This window comes from Xyrauchen texanus, chromosome 1, assembly GCF_025860055.1.
Source record: "Xyrauchen texanus isolate HMW12.3.18 chromosome 1, RBS_HiC_50CHRs, whole genome shotgun sequence".
In the NCBI taxonomy this organism is placed as follows: domain Eukaryota; kingdom Metazoa; phylum Chordata; class Actinopteri; order Cypriniformes; family Catostomidae; genus Xyrauchen; species Xyrauchen texanus.
Window position 1 is genome coordinate 19,363,298 of NC_068276.1, and position 14,007 is coordinate 19,377,304.

Consider the following 14,007-nt stretch of genomic DNA (forward strand, 5'->3'; position numbering starts at 1 on the left):
CCTCAAGCATGCCTTCGACCAAATGAAAGTAATTGATGGTCAACAGCTCCAGCCCGGTCTTGGGCTCACATACCCGTACTTTTCTATTATCAAAGAGTGGTTGTATCGAGTGACGCAGGACACTCAAACCAAAGAGGTTACAACTCAGCTGTTAGTACCGAAGAGCCATTGGGAAACACTCTTCCAGGCGGCTCACTATAATTCAATGGCCGGCCACTTAGGTTACGAAATGTCTTTGAACTGTATAATGGCCTGTTTCTTTTGGCCAGGCATTCATGGGGACGTTCGCAAGTGGTGTGCAGCGTGCCGGGAATGTCAGTTGGTGAACCCACCGACCAAACAAAAGCGCCTTTGCATCCGTGTCAAATCAATCAAATCAAAATTATCTCCCGAGTAGGGATTCCAAAGGAAATCCTCACGGATCAAGGGACAACATTCATGTCACGTACACTTCGCGAACTATATGAATAATTAGGCATTAAGTCAATTCGCACCAGCATCTACCAAGCGCAAACCGATGGACTGGTCGAATGATTTAATAAGACCTTAAAAAACATGATTCGTAAGTTTGTACATGAAGATGCTAAAAACTGGGATAAGTGGCTCGAACCCCTGCTGTTTACAGTACGAGAGGTCCCGCAAGCCTCCACCGGCTTTTCCCCGTTTGAGCTACTGTATGATCCGGCCTGTGGGGGGCCGCATTTACATGCACCTGAATTTTCTCTCCCCTTTATTTTGCAGACTGATGCATCTGACAGGGGGCTGGGCGCAATGCTCTAGCAGGAGGTCGGAGGGGAGGAACGGCAAGTGCTTTTTATTAGTCGCAAGTTCTCCTTCAGGGAGACAAAATATAGCACCATCGAGAAGGAGTGTCTTGCGATTATGTGGGTTGTTCTGACGCTCCGCTACTACCTGCTGGGGTGGGCCTTCACCCTCTGCTCTGATCACACCCCTCTGCAGAGGCTCCACCGCATGAAGGATACTAACGCGCATATCACCCGTTGGTATCTGGCTCTCCAGCCCTTTAAATTGAAGGTGGTCCACAGGCCAGGGGCGCAGATGGTTGTGGCTGACTTTCTCTCCAGAAATGGGGGGGAGTGGTAAGGCTTGTCACCTGGTTTATAATTAACCCTAACACCTGTATCTTGTTATAGTGATGCAGAGGGAGCCATAAAAGGGACGCCAAGTGCGAGAGAGAGGGGGAAGAGAGAGCAACCTGAAAGCTGACATTGCTTATATTTGTGTTATTGTGAGTTATCGACGGTTACTGTCGATTGTGTGAAAAAGGATCAAGAAAATAAAACTGACCTCAAACCTGCTTCGCTGTCTCCTGACTCCTCTATTGCCCGAACAAAGTGTGTTAAACCAACAATGGATACAGTAGCTATAGCAGAACATGAAGGGTTATTTGACTTAAATTGTCTTAAATTGTCATCCTTCAGATTGTGGAACTACAGTCTCTTTTCTGCTAAACTGAACACAATATTCATAAAAGGGGGTTCAATTGTTGAGAGCAAGGTTTACAGTTAGAAAGGAACACTAACCTCTATGATTTTGACTTAATAAAACACCATAATTTAACACAAAACAGCACAGGTAACATTAAACAGAGCTGTAAGCACAACTACAACCCTTATTAGTTACCAACATTAACTATTTACGATCCGCATCAGCCCAGAATTTTCCCTTTACAAAGTAATTCAATATTCCTGTGCACAATCCTATGGCCACTCCCCCAAACACAGCTCAGCTGAAAATGTTTTTTTTTTTTTATCTGATTGGCTTTAATAACTTGAAATAAGTTTATTCAAATCACAGAGAATACATTCAAAAACAATATATTATTACCGAGTCCAGCACATATAGGAATTCATTCTGTACTTAAAAAAGTATCCCAGGTGCACACCTCATGAAGTTGGTTGACAGAAAGCGTCAAGAGTGTGTTGTCAAGGCAAAGCAACTTTAATAAAGATTTTGATTTGTTTTCATAATTTTGGTCACTGCATAATTCCCATACTTTGATTTGTGTTATCACATAGTTTTGATAACTTCTATTCTAAAATGTGGAAAATAGTAATACCAATAATTATATTATATTATACAAATTATAAGAGTATACAATTTTTTTCAAACTGTTCTAGTACACTCACCTAAAGGATTATTAGGAACACCATACTAATACTGTGTTTGACCCCCTTTCGCCTTCAGAACTGCCTTAATTCTACGTGGCATTGATTCAACAAGGTGCTGAAAGCATTCTTTAGAAATGTTGGCCCATATTGATAGGATAGCATCTTGCAGTTGATGGAGATTTGTGGGATGCACATCCACCACATCCCAAAGATGCTCTATTGGGTTGAGATCTGGTGACTGTGGGGGCCATTTTAGTACAGTGAACTCATTGTCATGTTCAAGAAACCAATTTGAAATGATTCGACCTTTGTGACATGGTGCATTATCTTGCTGGAAGTAGCCATCAGAGGATGGGTACATGGTGGCCATAAAGGGATGGACATGGTCAGAAACAATGCTCAGGTAGGCCGTGACATTTAAACGATGCCCAATTGGCACTAAGGGGCCTAAAGTGTGCCAAGAAAACATCCCCCACACCATTACACCACCACCACCAGCCTGCACAGTGGTAACAAGGCATGATGGATCCATGTTCTCATTCTGTTTACGCCAAATTCTGACTCTACCATCTGAATGTCTCAACAGAAATCGAGACTCATCAGACCAGGCAACATTTTTCCAGTCTTCAACTGTCCAGTTTTGGTGAGCTCTTGCAAATTGTAGCCTCTTTTTCCTATTTGTAGTGGAGATGAGTGGTACCCGGTGGGGTCTTCTGCTGTTGTAGCCCATCCGCCTCAAGGTTGTGCATGTTGTGGCTTCACAAATGTTTTGCTGCATACCTCGGTTGTAACGAGTGGTTATTTCAGTCAAAGTTGCTCTTCTATCAGCTTGAATCAGTCGGCCCATTCTCCTCTGACCTCTAGCATCAACAAGGCATTTTTGCCCACAGGACTGCCGCATACTGGATGTTTTTCCTTTTCACACCATTCTTTGTAAACCCTAGAAATGGTTGTGCGTGAAAATCCCAGTAACTGAGCAGATTGTGAAATACTCAGACCGGCCCGTCTGGCACCAACAACCATGCCACGCTCAAAATTGCTTAAATCACCTTTCTTTCCCATTCTGACATTCAGTTTGGAATTCAGGAGATTGTCTTGACCAGGACCACACCCCTAAATGCATTGAAGCAACTGCCATGTGATTGGTTGATTAGATAATTGCATTAACTCTTTCCCCACCAGCGTTTTTAAAAAAAAGTTGCCAGCCACCGCCAGGGTTTTTGACGATTTTCGCTAAATTTTAATGGCCCGCAGAATATTTTCTTCCATGAATATATGAAGATGCTATATATCACAATAAATATCTGAGCCTCTGCTTTTAGGCAAAAAAACCGATTTTATTTTATCTTCATTTGTTCTTTTTTTATTGAGACTTGAACAGAGGTAGGTTTTGTCAAAAAACAACATTTCAGACAAAAAGCTGAGAAAAAGGCATGTTTATGTCTGATATTTTGAGCTTCTCAATACTCCACTTCTTCATGTTTGAGACGATCGCAGTCTGTTTCTTTGATCAAAGAGTTGCGTACTCTTTCAAAACATGCGCAGGGGTCTTCCTTACTGTATAACACCTAAAACACGGAAACCCGGAAAATTCTGTGTTTGGCGGGGAAGCGTTTTTTCATAAAACACGGAAAATTCCGTGTTTGGTGGGAAAAGAGTTAATGAGAAATTGAACAGGTGTTCCTAATAATCCTTTAGGTGAGTGTATATACAGGTGAAACTCGAAAAATTTGAATATCGTGCAAAAGTTCATTAATTTCAGTTTTTCCTGTGTTGTCTGCCCTCTGTTCTTTGTTTCACTATCACGTTTATTTCACGTTTTCTTGTTGTCCGCTCCATGTTTTCCGTTTCACCCGTCACCGATCCCGTTCCATGTCACGTTTTCCCTGTTGTCCGCCCTGAGTCTCACTGTCCGTGTGTTTAACTACATTTCCCACAATTCCCGTTCTCCCCTCACTGCCTGCGCTCATCATTGTTTCCACCTGTGTCTCGTTCAGTCGCCACTTTGTCCGTGCATTTAAACCCTGTTTCTTTGTTTAGTCACTGTCGATCGTTGACGTTTCATGTCCGTGCCCATGCTACGCCGTGTTCATCCGTGTTCATCCGAGGTTACCCTGTTCCCTGTCTGTTCCGTCTGAGGTTACCCTGCTGTCTACAGTTTCGTGTGTTTCTGTTCCCTCGTGTTTGGACTGTTTCATTGTGTTTTCAGTTACCTGTTTTCCCCTCGTGGACTTTTCTTAGTGTTTACCCTTTTGTTTATTCTGTGCTATAATAAATACCGCATTTGGATCCGCACCTCTGTCTGTCTTGTCCCACTTCTACACCCAGCATCACAATTTGCCTGCTAGCTAAGTTATAACATTTTCCACCATTTAACCTTATCTGATATCTAGCAAACATCATGTCTAATGTCATTATTGCCTAACTTTTGTAACATTATTTATTGTATAACAATTGTTTTCAATAAGTCAAACATATGCTGCCTACCTACTCATAAGATATATTTTTATAATATCTATATTTTTCTTTCTTTTTTTCATTCATTCATTATTTATTAAATTTTTTTGAGAGGAGGGAGTGAGATTTGATGTTGTTAGTGACATTAGCTCTGATAAGATGATCAACTGCAACCATGGTTACATCAGCTATTAGATTCATATGTGCAGAAGAGCCGAGCCAAAGCCCAACTCACGTAATTACCAAAACAATGCAAGTAACTTGCAGATTTATGCTTCAACTGCAAGAGGGCCAAAAGTTACATAGTGCAGCTTTAATGTTTAATTGCTGTTTTTACTGAAAACTTTAAAGCACTGTTCTCTATTTTATTACTCTATTTCATCACAGGCTTTGTAACAATAAAATAAATAAAAACACCTTTAAGGGTTGTTGTAGTTTAAAAAAGTTTGGAACCAGTAGTCTAGATGTAGAACGCAACCTAAATATTGAAAATTGCTAAATTAAAATGTTTAAATATTGATATAGTTTTAAATCCCAGCCCTAGTCACAGCATATCCCAATTTCTTTGGCTTATCCAAAATTTTGGTCGTGACAGACTAAAAGCTGTAGGCTATTTTACACAACAACAAAAAAAAAGCCCATCAATATGTCCTGCCCAAACTTCCTGTTTCAATAGGAAAATGTCAACACAGGAAAGAAAACGGCACACATTAAGACATTTCATTGGCTCACTAATGTCAGAAAATAATAAGAGAGGTTTGCTTACCTATTTGCTTACCATTAGAGTAGACAGAAAGAGAGAGGTCTGTCCTCATGTATGTCAGATCTATGTCTTAGGGAGCAGATTGGATAAGCTGGAAGGTAGAGAGAGATCTACAGAGCAAATGTTGATCAAAATCACTGTGACACTGTAATAGAAAAATGCATGCTTTAATATCACCATTAGGCTTTTGAATAGGAATCTTCAAAGAGTGAAACAGCAATGTATACTCATAACATCTACACTGCGTTAAAATGTATTGATTAGTTATAAATATGTTAAGGCGCTGATAGAGATGTTGTGCTGCTCTCACGCTTTCCTTTTAGGCTTGCATTCTTTACTCTCTAAAGAGACCTTATTAAAACACAAAACAGGTTGATTTGTACAGTCACTGAGAAGAGAGGGAATAATATATATAATACAATTAGAATATCGTGCAAAAGTTCATTAATTTCAGTAATTCAGCTTAAAAGGTGAAACTAATATATTATATAGACTCATTACAAGCAAAGTAAGATATTTCAAGCCTTTATTTGATATAATTTTGATGATTTTGGCTTACAGCTTATGAAAACCCCAAATTCAGAATCTCAGAAAATTAGAATATTACATGAAATCAATAAAAAAAGGATTTTAAATACAGAAATGTCGGCCCTCTGAAAAGTATAATCATGCATATGTACTCAGTACTTGGTTTGGGCCCCTTTGCATTAATTACTGCCTCAATGCGGCGTGGCATGGATGCTATCAGCCTGTGGCACTGCTGAGGTGTTATGGAAGACCAAGATGCTTCAATAGCGGCCTTCAGCTCTTCTGCATTGTTTGGTCTCATGTCTCTCATCTTTCTCTTGGCAATGCCCCATAGATTCTCTATGGGGTTCAGGTCAAGCGAGTTGGCTGGCCAATCAAGCACAGTAATACCATGGTCATTGAACCAGGTTTTGGTACTTTTGGCAGTGTGGGCAGGTGCCAAGTCCTGCTGGAAAATGAAGTCAGCATCTCCATAAAGCTTGTCTGCTGAAGGAAGCATGAAGTGCTCTAAAATGTCCGGTAGACGGCTGCGTTGACTCTGGACTTAATAAAGCACAGTGGACCAACACCAGCCGATGACATGGCTCCCCAAACCAACACAGACTGTGGAAACTTCACACTGGACTTCAAGCATCTTGGATTGTGTGCCTCTCCATTCTTCCTCCAGACTCTGGGACCTTGGTTTCCAAATGAGATGCAAAATTTGCTCTCATCAGAAAAGAGGACTTTGGACCACTGAGCAACAGACCAGTTCTTTTTTTTCTTTAGCCCAGGTAAGACGTTTGACATTTGAAGCCCATGTCCAGGACCCGTCTGTGTGTGTGGTGGCTCTTGATGCAGTAACTCCAGCCTCAGTCCACTCCTTGTGAAGCTCCCCCACACATTTGAATGGCCTTTTCCTGACAATCATCTCCAGGCTACGGTCATCCCTGCTGCTTGTGCACCTTTTTCTTCCACACTTTTCCCTTCCACTTAACTTTCTATTAATGTGCTTTGATACAGCACTTTGAGAACATCCAACTTCTTTTGCAATTACCTTTTGAGGCTTTCCCTCCTTGTGGAGGGTGTCAATGATGTCAGGTCAGCAGTCTTCCCCATGATTGTGAATTCAACTGAACCAGACTGAGAGACCATTTAAAGGCTCAGGAACCCTTTGCAGGTGTTTAGCTGATTAGAGTGTGACACTTTGAGCCTACAATACTGAACCTTTTCACAATATTCTAATTTTCTGAGATTCTGAATTTGGGGTTTTCATAAGCTGTAAGCCATAATCATCAAAATTATATCAAATAAAGGCTTGAAATATCTTACTTTGCTTGTAATGAGTCTATATAATATATTAGTTTCACCTTTTAAGCTGAATTACTGAAATTAATGAACTTTTGCACGATATTCTAATTGTATTATATATATTATTCCCTCTCTTCTCAGTGACTGTACAAATCAACCTGTTTTGTGTTTTAATAAGGTCTCTTTAGAGAGTAAAGAATGCAAGCCTAAAAGGAAAGCGTGAGAGCAGCACAACATCTCTATCAGCGCCTTAACATATTTATAACTAATCAATACATTTTAACGGCGTGTAGATGTTATGAGTATACATTGCTGTTTCACTCTTTGAAGATTCCTATTCAAAAGCCTAATGGTGATATTAAAGCATGCATTTTTCTATTACAGTGTCACAGTGATTTTGATCAACATTTGCTCTGTAGATCTCTCTCTACCTTCCAGCTTATCCAATCTGCTCCCTAAGACATAGATCTGACATACGTAGGACAGAACTCTCTCTTTCTGTCTACTCTAATGGTAAGCAAATAGGTAAGCAAACCTCTCTTATTATTTTCTGACATTAGTGAGCCAATGAAATGTCTTAATGTGTGCCGTTTTCTTTCCTGTGTTGACATTTTCCTATTGAAACAGGAAGTTTGGGCAGGACATATTGATGGGCTTTTTTTTTGTTGTTGTGTAAAATAGCCTACAGCTTTTAGTCTGTCACGACCAAAATTTTGGATAAGCCAAAGAAATTGGGATATGCTGTGACTAGGGCTGGGATTTAAAACTATATCAATATTTAAACATTTTAATTTAGCAATTTTCAATATTTAGGTTACGTTCTACATCTAGACTACTGGTTCCAAACTTTTTAAACTACAACAACCCTTAAAGGTGTTTTTATTTATTTTATTGTTACAAAGCCTGTGATGAAATAGAGTAATAAAATAGAGAACAGTGCTTTAAAGTTTTCAGTAAAAACAGCAATTAAACATTAAAGCTGCACTATGTAACTTTTGGCCCTCTTGCAGTTGAAGCATAAATCTGCAAGTTACTTGCATTGTTTTGGTAATTACGTGAGTTGGGCTTTGGCTCGGCTCTTCTGCACATATGAATCTAATAGCTGATGTAACCATGGTTGCAGTTGATCATCTTATCAGAGCTAATGTCACTAACAACATCAAATCTCACTCCCTCCTCTCAAAAAAATTTAATAAATAATGAATGAATGAAAAAAAAGAAAGAAAAATATAGATATTATAAAAAATATATCTTATGAGTAGGTAGGCAGCATATGTTTGACTTATTGAAAACAATTGTTATACAATAAATAATGTTACAAAAGTTAGGCAATAATGACATTAGACATGATGTTTGCTAGATATCAGATAAGGTTAAATGGTGGAAAATGTTATAACTTAGCTAGCAGGCAAATTGTGATGCTGGGTGTAGAAGTGGGACAAGACAGACAGAGGTGCGGATCCAAATGCGGTATTTATTATAGCACAGAATAAACAAAAGGGTAAACACAAAGAAAAGTCCACGAGGGGAAAACAGGTAACTGAAAACACAATGAAACAGTCCAAACACGAGGGAACAGAAACACGAAACTGTAGACAGCAGGGTAACCTCAGACGGAACAGACAGGGAACAGGGTAACCTCGGATGAACACGGATGAACACGGATGAACACGGAGTAGCATGGGCACGGACATGAAACGTCAATGATCGACAGTGACTAAACAAAGAAACAGGGTTTAAATGCACGGACAAAGTGGCGACTGAACGAGACACAGGCGGAAACAATGAGCGCAGGCAGTGAGGGGAGAATGGGAATTGTGGGAAATGTAGTTAAACACACGGACAGTGAGACTCAGGGCGGACAACAGGGAAAACGTGACATGGAACGGGATCGGTGACGGGTGAAACGGAAAACATGGAGCGGATAACAAGAAAACGTGAAATAAACGTGATAGTGAAACAAAGAACAGAGGGCAGACAACACAGGAACGTAACACAAATAGACCAATGTAGTAACTGGTTTAGAGATTGCCATTGTTACCAGCATAAAGTTGACATTTTCTACTGTCTTTCCTTGGAAATTAAATCAAGCACTGTAGTATTACAATCCATAATAAAATGCCACATTAGCGGGGCTAATGCTATTTAATGAACTACAGTGTAAGAGAGCTACCTGGCAAACTTTCGGTCCAATAAAATATTTTACCTGTTGTGCAATAAAAAAGGCATATCTGGGTCGGTTTTAAATCCTTTCAGATCTCTGAGTTGTCACCACCTCAAAAAGCCAAGCCGATGTTGATTCATGTTTTATTACAGTCTATTTCACTTTTCCTATTTGCTTGCAGACTCTTCTCGGTACTAAGTTTCTTTAATTTAAGAAACCGATTTTCTTGACCATGACCGATTCATGGTTAATGTTGCTCATTTGTTGTGGCTACAAGCTTTCAGCTTCAAACTACTACCACACATATCACAGGACATATACACACTCTGTAGTAGTTAGCTGGACCTTCTTTTCTTTATTTACGGACATGACGTAAACATGCACGGACGAATGAAGGAAGTATGTAATTCCCACCAAATCTGTCCCGACAGCTCTAAAATGTAAATCTTTATTATAGACTTACAATAGTAAATCGGGGTCAGGCAAAAACATGGTTTGGAAGACGAATTGTTGGTGTACTTGATCATTAATTACATTTAGCTAATTTATACAAATAAAATCTTACATAGTGTAGCTTTAAATAATTGTAATATAAAAACATGAAAAAAGTAATATACTCTAATGCAAAATAAAACTACTTAAATTGTTGATGTAACTTTTACTGTGTGATAATTAGATGTCAGGATTTCTGGCTGATCGGTCAGTGAGTCTGCCATTGTCTGCATACTTCATGTTTTCCCTTTTGTGTCCTTTGTATTTGTTTTCATTTGCCATCTTGTGGGTTTTCCTGGTTGAGATGGCAGGCTCGTTATCCCGATTCATTTTGCCTGTTCTTCATTTTTCCCTTTATTCTCTCTCCCTGTTTTAACCCCTTGTATTTGCTGTCTTGTTCCAGATTATCCTGTTTTTTTGTACGAGCAGTCCAGTCCTGCTGAGCATCTCTCAGCTCTGTCAGTTGTGTTTTTTCTATGCCAGTTGCTCTGTTTTTTTGTGCCTTTCCTAGACATACCTTCTCTTCACCAGCCCAGCCCTGCAACCCACACCATTTCCCGCTACATACCTTTGGTTCTCTCCTTCTCCCTCCAGCCGTCCTTGGACAACAGTCCGCCTCCAGCATCGGGTCACACCCGGCAGATCTCCAGCTCACCTCTCCTGCCGGGCTGCATCCCTCAGTCCTGTAACCACAGCGGCAGCTCTGGAGCATGTTCATCTGCCCCCTGCTGGTTGGCTGCCTGATTGACTGTGTTCTCTAATCTTCATTGCACCCATTGTCTGCTTATTCTCCAATAAAGACTTACTAAATTACTTACCTGTTTTGGATCCTCCTCTCTCCTAGCCTGACACTAGATATACATTAAAGAGCACCAATTATGTTTTTTCAAATATAACCTTTCATGTATTATTATGTATAATTAGATAGCTGTTTGTGAATGTAAAAAAGTCTGAAAGTTTAAAAAATCAAAGTGCATGACAATTGGAGTTATTGACTACCAAAAGTAAGAACTGATTCTGAACACCAGAAATGAGTCATTAGTAATTCCAGACTTACTTCCAGTACTAACCTACATAATTTGGTAACAAAAAACATTGGCTGCTCACAAACAGCTTTGGGTAGATTGGGTAGACCAATCACAACAGACTGGGACATCTGACCAATCAGAGCAGAGTATGCTCTCTGAAAGGAAGAGTTTAGAATGAATCCTTTAGAACGGATCATTGAACGAGTCGTTTTTTAACACTGGGAAAAAAGGTAATGCTGCAGTTTAAATTATGAGCAAATTAAAGTGTTTTTTGACCTTGGATGCATGTAAATCTATTGTAAGAGACCTTTAAAACTAAATTAGGCATGTTTAAAAACCATAAGAGTTGCTCTTTAATACTGATTCAATGCAGTCAGAGTTTAACTGAGAAGACCTGCCATTAAAATGTATTGGGCTTAAAGCTACTAAAGTTATCCAGCCAAGGACAGTGAGTGCTTTTCTCTTTTTCTTGCCAAAATTGTAGTTTGATTATTATTAAAAACTGGCCTGACAGACAGCAGCTTGTCTAGAGACCTTTTTCAAAGTAGTGGCCTCATTGATTTTGAACAGGAATTAAAACAAGGTTGAGAGGGATAAACCTACTATCTCATCAATGGCACACACAGTATAGAGCTGTAGAAAGCTTTTTTGGAGTTCTGAATGTTCTTGGAAAGATTTTTCTTTCAATGTTTTGTCTGCGGTCAACAATCCAAAAACACTTAAAACTGCAGTGCAGCCCACTGAAGACACTGGGCCTCATTCATGAAACACACGCAGAATGAATTTAGACATCATCCTGCCAGCATGAACTGACATTTTTTTACACTAAAGCTTCATGTCAAACCATTTTTATTGACCTCTTGGACTGTTTAATTCACAAAAGAACTTCTAATGACATCAAAAGCATGCAATTAATGTAATTTCCTCACTTTTTTTTTAGAACGAACATGCAAATGTTTGCTAAATCAACATTTCATGATATGACTGCACTTCACTGACAAAGCAATACAGCTATCGACTGAACACAACAACAACTCTGACATAAACACCATTGGTGTTTATTTATGTACTATTTAGATGTTGTTGTTTTTTTCATAATCCAAAGCGTTGTCACGTCTGCTAACTTGTTGTTCTTCTTCGTATGATGGGGGTTTATTGGCAGTTGGTAATCCAGCCAGAGATCTTTCATACTGAGATTAAATCCTCTGAGTAAGAGAGAGCGCAAGAGTCAACTTGCGTGTTACGTTAGTATGTCACCTTTTGTGGATAGAATACAAATGTATAGGGAGAGGCTGTAAACCGACAACTACCTGTCACAAAATTGTTTGTGTCTTCTCTTATTAAACAGCAATTTTATCGTAGTAAACTCCACACATAGTCCTCCTAAAAGATTGTTTAGAGTAAAACATGTTGAACATTGAAAAGTGTTTTAGAAAGTAACTTAAAAGTAATTAACAATGTGATTCCCATCCCGATGAATAATCAGTAAAGTCAGCAATCTGATGACATCAAAGTAGTAATTAGACATTTGTAATGAATAATTATTATTATTATTATGATTATTATTTGAGTAACTAAAAGCCACAAAACTCCAATTCAGATGTTGCTGTCAGGCCATTTCATATTTTTTTCAAGCTATACTTTGTTGCTTTCTTTTAGTCATTTTACATCTTAAAAGAGGACACCAGTAGATCTTGTTTTGAAGTGATATATTGTAATACTGTATATGGATGTTTTGCCCCTAGGGAGGCGCATTAAGGCTCAGCTGTATGGTGAATGAGGAATCTTGGAAGTTAGGCACTAATGCTAATGAAAGAGAACACGCAAATAGTCAGACGTCAGTACACATCAATGCCCACTGGGCAAACACACCATACAGATGGACCAGAAAGTGAAGGAGGCAGGAAAGAAGAGATTCAGTTACTATCGAAAACAGATAATAAGTATATGAAAGAAGAATGAGTGGTTTATGGGGGAACGTCGCAGGATTTGCAGCAAAGAACAGAACATTTTGCAAAAATAAAAAAAGTAAAATATATAATTCCATGCGAATATCTAGTTTACATGCTATTAAGTTGGGATGTCCTAATACTGATACTAGTATCAGAATTGGGTTGATACAGCGCTCAAGTACTTATACTCTTGCTCGTAAAAATACTCCGCTCTACTGGGCCACGTAGCGACCTGATTTTCCAAAAGTGAGAATCTACTGTCAAAACAACACAGAAACTCTTCAAAATTAAAGCTCAGTCAAAATAAAAGCTCAATTTACATGAAAAAAGTATGATATAAACATATCACGATTTTATAGTTATACAATATTCACTGAAATGCTACTACTACTACTAATTATAATAATAATAAATCATTTACATTTATGTATTTGGCAGACGCATTTATCCAAAGTGACTTACAGTGCACTTAATACAGGGACAATCCCCCCCAGAGCAACCTGGAGTTAAGTGCCTTACACAAGGACACAATGGTGTTGGCTGTGGGGATCGAACCAGCGACCTTCTGATTAACAGTAGAGGGCTTTAGCCCACTACGCCACCACCACAAATAGTAATTGTATTATATTTAAGCCAGATCTGTGATGCTCTGTTATGCAGCACTTTATTTGACAAAAATAACTCATATACAATGTTGTATTTCAGATAGTGCTGTCAGGTTCTGTTTAAAAGCACTCATTTGATAAAAAATATTATTATGTTGAAAATGAATTGTTCTATTTTCATTTTAAGGAAAGTATTTATTTAGACATGATTTTCATTCTATCTGTATAATACCGAACAGGAAGTATTGGTAAAAAAAATGGTATTGGGACATCCCTACTATTAAGTAGTGATGTGCTGAACAACTAATTTCACTGACGTTTAAACAGACATTTTGAAGCCAACTAGTCGACTAGTCTAAAAAGAAACCAACCTTCAGAAAACAGTCACAAAATTTGTTTATGTGACCCATTTAAAATACTTAATCTATTCCAAATCTGAAGCTAAATTCCACTGAAAATGGGCATTTATCTGCGACATGCTCGCCTGCATCATGATCATTGTACATTAAAAATAGAACATAACACGCATTCACTGAATCAACGTTAGCAAATATTTAACAGGCATATTTTTTTAAAACAACCATAACCTAACACTA

General features: G+C 38.7%; 1 protein-coding gene across 3 annotated transcripts in view; it reads right to left on the bottom strand.

Moving 5' to 3' along the window:
* LOC127623700 (neuroligin-2-like) overlaps positions 1-14,007 on the bottom strand; it is a 275,308-nt gene that overhangs the window by 136,174 nt on the left and 125,127 nt on the right. The window contains exon 1 of one of the 3 annotated variants that reach the window (XM_052098359.1): positions 10,395-10,480. The exons of the other annotated variants lie outside the window; for them this stretch is intronic. The gene's annotated coding sequence lies outside the window, so the exon portion shown is untranslated. Of the gene's footprint in view, positions 1-10,394; positions 10,481-14,007 lie in introns of those variants that run through there. 3 annotated transcript variants of the gene reach the window in all.